The sequence below is a fragment of the Balaenoptera physalus genome, assembly GCF_965194825.1.
Source record: "Balaenoptera physalus genome assembly, chromosome: 9".
Classification (NCBI taxonomy): Eukaryota; Metazoa; Chordata; class Mammalia; order Artiodactyla; family Balaenopteridae; genus Balaenoptera; species Balaenoptera physalus.
The window spans coordinates 56,706,037-56,713,944 of NC_138888.1; the positions used below are offsets into that span (position 1 = coordinate 56,706,037).

General features: G+C 35.2%; 1 pseudogene across 1 annotated transcript; it reads left to right on the forward strand.

The window, feature by feature from the left end:
* Positions 1-4,064: 4,064 nt before the first annotated feature.
* Positions 4,065-6,679, forward strand: LOC309667167 (large ribosomal subunit protein eL36 pseudogene; annotated as a pseudogene). The gene has a single exon. The product of its transcript is annotated as a large ribosomal subunit protein eL36 pseudogene (transcript).
* Positions 6,680-7,908: the final 1,229 nt, after the last annotated feature.

Consider the following 7,908-nt stretch of genomic DNA (forward strand, 5'->3'; position numbering starts at 1 on the left):
ATTTTTCATTTCCCCTATGCCACATTTACTTATATTCTTCCACTGCCATGATTTTTTCCTCCTCTTTTATCTTGTAATACACGTATTATTATAACTAATTCCTATTTTATTGCAAGGATATTAATGATTTCTGAACAAATTATTTTCTGGATATTCATATCTCAATAGGAATAAAGATAACTTCCAGAATGAAAGAATTTCTTCTTCTGACCTACTCTTTAGTGTGGGCTCTTTTAAGTTTTATGTCTTCATGGTCAGCATATATTACTCACAAAGACAAGTCACAATGGAGAATGTGACTCCTCATCTTCACTCCTCTCCAGTCAGAAGCTTCTTGAAAATACATATATTTTTTGTTTATAAGATTCCCTGTATAACCCTGCCTTTCCTGCTTCTCAAGAATTGATACCAAAATCTGATTCAGGAAATATAGCCATCTAGCCTGCATATATGTTTTCATGTTTCCAAAGAGGTAGTATTAGATTTTAATTTTGGATTATGCTATTAATTTAAAGAATAATGTTTTTGTTTGACTTAATTTATGTATTTAGCGATGAATATTCCCTCTGTCTTCCCACAGTCTTGAACTACATGCATACTTGCAAAGATACATAAATGTACACATAAATACACGCATGCATTTGAAATACAGATATCTCCTAGTCTCACAGATGATGGCTCTTTTTTTTTTTTTTTGTATTTATCTTGTTGCTTTTGGCTTTTGGATAGTTTTTAGAGAAGAAGGAAACTATCATCTTTATTAATCAGTTGATTAAAACTAGAATAAAAGTTATACTTATAATCTTTAATTTTAGTTTTTCAAAATAGGTTATATTATTATAATCTATAAGTCTGTCAAAAATGATTTTACCAAAGATCTATAAAGCACCAGAAAAAGTCATATAGGTAGTTTGAAAGAAAGCCTGCAGTTTGATACTGCTGGTAATTAGGTTTTGTTGTCTGGGCCACATTTTTATTTGACTTCACACATTTTCATTTGAACACCAACTGTTACAAAGCATATGGACTTCCATAGCAATCCCATATGCTACATAATGGCTGGCTGCTATCTATTTAAGATTCAGACAATGATGAGATTTCATAACGATTGTGAAGTAGGAGAACTTTAAACTTTTTATCTAGTTTAATGTATATTTTAGAGACTCTAAAGTACAGAATTATGCTGTTTTATTATGTTAGGTTGTGTTCCTCCTTGTGTGCTTTTGTAGTTTGAGTAGGAATGTTTATAAAATATTATAAAATGTAGTACTCTAAATGAGAACTATTTTGTATTAAATGAAAATAATTGGAATGCCCAGCCGTATTTTCATTTATGAATAAGAAGATCATTTTTTGAGAATATCACCAAAGATAGAAGACCCCAGCCTCCATCCCTGCACAAAGATCAACAATTAGACAGCTATATATGAACAGAAATAGCTCCAGGAGTGCTCAGGAGTCCAATTAAGAAACTTCAGCAACACAGTGGAACAAAAAAACTGAGAATAATTGCACTAAAAGGAAAAGAAGAACAGCTTCATTTTGCCTGCATCATTTCTTTACCCAGGCCAGTACTGCTCAATGCCAAGAGGGAACTCCATGGCTCAAAAGAGTTCCCCAAGCCAGGAAAGCGAGAGTGGGGTGAGCAACAAACATCTGTAGCTTTTGGGGGCACTGTACAAAGAACTTGCTTCAACTTTTACTTCACCCAGAAACTGCAAAGCTGAGATATAATAAAGATGACTTGGAATAAGGAAGAAAAGAAGGGCAGGGTCAAATAGTATCAGCCACCAGCAGGAGTAACTGCAGTTCCCAATGGCCTCCTCTCACTGCCTAAGAAGCCAAGGGCCAGTATAGCCATCGTGGAAACTCTTGGAGATTTTAACACTGAGGTTTTCCCCAGTGAGATTTTGTGTTTGCAGACACTAGCCACCTCAGTTCCTCCTCACTCTGTCCCCTCACCTCATGCTGGAGCCCAGGACCCATACTGGCAGCCAGCCCCAGCCTCTGTGGCTGCACAAGTGAAAGATGCCATTCTAGACCCCTGTGGCTGACCTACACTGCTGTGCTTGCATTGGGGAATAGCCTCTACAGCTGTGCACTTCCTGTCATTTGCCTGGCTCCTGTCACTGACCTTCACTGCTGTATGCATACCAGTGGCAAGACCCTGGAGCCAATATAGATCAAGGGAACAGGAGAGAAAGCACAGAGATAAACCCATGAACATATGGTCACCTTATCTTTGATAAAGTAGGAAGGAATATACAATGGAGAAAAGAAAGCCTCTTCAATAAGTGGTGCTGGGACAGAGAGATCAGCTCAGTGCTTTGTGACCACCTAGAGGGGTAGGATAGGGAGGGTGGGAGGGAGGGAGACGCAACAGGGAAGAGATATGGGGATATATGTATATGTATAGCTGATTCACTTTGTTATAAAGCAGAAACTAACACACCATTGTAAAGCAATTATACTCCAATAAAGATGTTAAAAAAAAAAAAAAGTGGTGCTTGGAAAACTGAACAGCTACATGTAAAAGAATGAAATTAGAACACTCCCTAACACCATACACAAAAATAAACTCAAAATGGATTAAAGAACTAAATATAAGGCAAGACACTATAAAACTCTTAGAGGAAAACATAGGCAGAACACTCTATGACATAAGTCACAGCAATATCCTTTTTGACCCACCTCCTAGAGAAAAGGAAATAAAAACAAAAACAAATGGGACCTATGAAACTTAAAAGCTTTTGCACAGCAAAGGAAACCATAAACAAGACAAAAAGACAACCCTCAGAATGGGAGAAAATATTTGCAAATGAAGCAACTGACAAAGAATTAATCTCCAAAACGTACAAGCAACACATGCAGCTCTATATCAAAAAAACAGACAACCCAATCCAAAAATGGGCAGAAGACCTAAATAGACAGTTCTCCAAAGAAGATATACAGATTGCCAAGAAACACATGAAAGGATGCTCAACATCACTAATCGTTAGAGAAATGCAAATCCAAACTACAATGAGGTATCACCTCACACCAGTCAGAATGGCCATCATCCAAAAATATACAAACAATAAATGCTGGAGAGGGTGTGGAGAAAAGGGAACCCTCTCGCACTGTTGGTGGGAATGTAAATTGATACAGCCACTATGGAGAACAGTATGGAGGTTCCTTAAAAAACTAAAAATAGAACTACCATACAACCTAGCAATCCCACTACTGGGCATATACTCTGAGAAAACCATAATTCAAAATCATGTAACACAATGTTCATTGCAGCTCTATTTACAATAGCCAGGACATGGAAGCAACCTAAGTGTCCATCAACAGATGAATAGATAAAGAAGATGTGGCACATATATACAATGGAATATTACTCAGCCATAAAAAGAAACGAAATTGAGTTATCTGTATGGAGGTGGATGGACCTAGAGTCTGTCATACACACTGAAGTAAGTCAGAAAGAGAAAAACAAATAACGTATACTAACACATATATAGCGAATCTAAAAAGAAAAAAAAATGGCTATGAAGAACCTAGGGGCAGGATGGGAATAAAGATGCAGACCTATTAGAGAATGGACTTGAGGACAGGGGGAGGGGGAAGGGTAAGCTGGGACAAAGTGAGAGAGTGGCATGGACATATATACACTACCAAATGCAAAATTGATAGCTAGTGGGAAGCAGCCACATAGCACAGGGAGATCAGCTCAGCTCGGTGCTTTGTGACCACCTAGAGGGGTGGGATAAGGAGGGTGGGAGGGAGATGCAAGAGAGAGGAGATATGGTGTTATATGTATACTTATAGCTGATTCACTTTGTTATAAAGCAGAAACTAACACACCATTATAAAGCAATTATACTCCAATAAAGATGTTAAAATAAGTAAATTAATTAATTAAAAAAAAAAGATGTCCTAAGATTCTCTTGCTTTTCACCCACCGGTATCTGTTTGTCAACTGTGGAATATCTATATAATGGAATGCTACTCAGCAATAAAAAGGAACAGACTACTGGCTTTTCCACCCTGGCAGCCATTGAAGAGCAGCAGCCATAGCTCTGTGCTACCCCATGGCTGTGGGCCTCAACAAGGGCCACAAGGTGACCAAGAAGTGAGCAAGCCAAGGCACAGCCACCGCCGCGGGTGCCTCACCAAGCACACCAAGTTCGTGCGGGACATGATCCGGGAGGTGTGCTGCTTCACCCCTTATGAGCGGCGGGCCATGGCTGCTCAAGGTCTCCAAGGACAAGCGGGCCCTCAAGTTCATCAAGAAAAGGGTGGGGACACACATCCGTGCCAAGAGGAAGAGAGAGAAGCTGAGCAATGTCCCGGCTGCCATGAGGAAGGCAGCAGCCAAGAAGGAGTGAGCCTTCTCCCGCTGTGCACAATAAAACTTTTTCAGGAAAAAAAAAAGGAACAGACTACTGATAACAGTCTAAACAAATCTAAAAATCATTATGCTGAGTAAAATAAGCCAAGCAAACAATAGGACCCACGTATAATTCTATTTCTATCAAATTCTAGAAAATGCAAGCTAAAATGTAGTAATAAGTAATTCAGAGATTATCAGAGAGCTGTGCAGGAATTGAAAAAAAGCACAAGGAAACTTTGGGGGGATGATAGAAATGTTTACTGTATTGATTGTGGTGATGGTTTCCCGTCTCTATATGAATGTCAAAATTGGTCAAATCATACAATTTAAACATGTGCAGTTTATTATACATCAATTAAAATTTAATAAAGTTATAATAAAATGAAGCCCAAAATAAACATTTTTCGAGAAAAAGTGTTGAAAAAAAGATTGTCAGTAAACCTGCACTGAAAGAAATGTGACTGAAAGTTATTCAATAAAATGAAAAGGACACACCAGATAGAAATTTGGATATACTAAAAGAAATGAACAGTAGCAGAAATGGTAAATACATGAGTAAATTTTAAAAAATTAAAAATAAAACAAATTTGGCTGTTTAAAGTCAAAACTATATCAATATATTGTCAGGTGTGTAACCAGTGTAGAAATTAGATGTATGTATGTATGTATCAAATAATCAGTTCCATTGGTTACATTCAGAGTTGCCCTAAAATGTGGAAGGGGGACTGTCCTCTGTACCTCAAATGAACTAGGCATTTCCCGGGGAATTGCTGGGAAGGGACCAATTTGTGAGCAGTCAGCTGAGGGAGTAAGTGCCTGTGTCCTGAAGGGGAATCCCATCAATGCACCACAGCACCCACTATAATAATATTGTTCTTCTTCTTCTTATTTTTTGGATTGTCCATTCAGGGTTATTCTTAAATAAATTTGTTTCATTGTTTTTACATACATTATCTATATCATATGGATCAGAGAAAATCAGTGTTCACAAAAAGAAATGTATACCATCCCTTATAACACTCACAGTGCACAAACTATGACTTGAAATATAACTAGTTAGGAGACACTATATGCTGTATAATTTCTCACTATAAATATGTATTCTGAAAATCCTCATATTGTTTCATGAAATATGAAACAATATGAGGATTTACACATTGATATAGTAGAAAGTATGCGACGCTACAGTATAGCCTACAAACAATAATAAATCAGAACTTTTACTTATTGCTGAATATCATTTTGTGTGTCACGTATAATTTCATAGGTAATTTTATAAAAATCCTCCCCTCCCTGGCTCACAGCAACTTTTAAAACTCCCTTTGTTTTGCAAGCCTCCTCAAAGACTTAGAGGCAAGTGTACGTATGTTTTACTGATTGATGTTTAGAAATCCTATGAAGTTTAGAATAAGATTTGCTGAGAAAGATACCTGGTTTAATTACGGAATAGGTACCACATATGAAAGCACTGGGAATGAAATGTTGAATGTCTGTGTACTCTTGATAAGCACTTTCTTCATCTGTCAAATGAGGAAGGGAGCATCATGCTTTATATTTTGCTAATGGATTTTCTCTCTGTTAACAAACCCAAAGCTTGAAGTAGAGAAAAACTGCCTCATATCCCCATTTCTCTGATATCCATATCCATTTCCCTGTTACTTTATTCTTAAATTGTAGATTTGAAATGTAGGCACACTAATTTATGCTTTATGCTTGAGGTTATGTTGTGTGAATAAAGAACAAACTAGACGGGAAAACCAAGTATTTGTCCTTTCCCTTTATAAAGCTACTATAAAGTTTCAGGAAAACGGCTGAGTTTAAAATTGGCAGTTTTAATATTTACGTGGCAGTTTTTTGAAGATCATATAACAAATCAAAAGCTAGTAAATAATATTAGAGGAATTCAGTATCACATCTCTAAATAAGGTTATATTTTATGTATTCTTTTAATTATTTTAAACAGGTATATTTAAAAGGCATAAAGACATTTTTAAAATAATTTTTTAAATAAAATGTTATTATATTCTGTCTTTCAACAGACAACCAATGTTTCTTTTTCATTTTTTTTCTAGAAATATGATCTTTATATACACCCATATTATCTATGTATCTATCTATCTGTCTGAACATATTCTTTTCTCCCATTTGGCATTGACGAAGGCAAGCAAATGATTCCAAGACAATGAGACTCTGTTAGATATGGAAGTACATACCTACAGAAGAGGAAGTATCTAAACCTTAGAAAGAAAGGACTAATTGCAGGCTTAGTGGTATGAGGCAACTGCTTTATTTTTATTAAAAATAATGTCAAAGTAATATATACCCAAGAGCTCGTGATCCATATAAACAGACTCTCAATACACATTCCTCACCTCTGAGGCCATTCCTCTAAGGCAATTACCTTCAAATATTTCTAGTTTTATTCTTTTGATGTTTAAACTCTTAAGCTCTACGTAATGTCTATGGACAATATCTATTGACGCCATTAAAAAAAAAATTACTGCATTTAAATTTTCACGACCTTCTGGTTGTTTCTTATTCCTAAGCTTGATAGCTGTATTATTATTCTAGTTCTTCTCTTATAGGGAAAATCTTGAATTCTTTTTCCTTTTTTATTTCTGTATGACTTTCAGCCATTTATCTCTTTGTTTAAAGTTTTTACCTTACTTTATATAAACTGTGTGTGTATACATATATATAAATTTATTGAAAATATGGGACATATTATTTTTCGTTGTAATTTTATAATAAATTATTCTTTACAAAAAAGCAAGTATCTCCAGAATTACATAAAAAGCCTTTTCTTCCAAAGTCAGTTTTCAGAAATAACCATAAAATGCTTGTGTAACACTTCTAAATGTTTGATATGTGTACAAACACATGAATGTATGCATTATGATATGACTAATCAATGTTGTAGGGTTAGACTTTTAGTTTGTTTCTGCTGTTTTCCTGTTAAATTAACAAGAAATATCTTTTGAAACTACATATACTTTGCAAATATATTTTCAAGATAAAATTTTAGGAGCAGATATGATTAGTCGAGTCATATATGTAATTTTAATTTTTACAGATATTTTCAAATTGCCCGCTAAAATGGGTGCTTCTCTTTATAACGTCACATCTTACTCTCTCATGTCTTATAATCAATTATTTATCTCTTCATCTATATGATAATCATGTTTCCTTATAATTTTCTGTCTGGATGATCTATCCATTGGTGCAAGTTCCCTGCTATTATTTACTGCTGTCTATTTCTCCCTTTAGGTCTGTATATGGGCTTTATATATTTAGGTGTTCCTATATCAGGTGCATAAATATTTAGAAATGTTATATCATCTTGTTGGACTGACCTTTTTATCATTATGTAGCAACCATCTTTATTTCCTATTACAGTCTTTGTTTTATGTTTTTAATTTTTTAAATAATTTTTATTGAAGTACAGTTGATTTACAATGTTGTATAAGTTTCAGATGTACAGCAAAGTGAATCAGTTATACATATACATATATCCACTTTTTTTAACAGTCTTT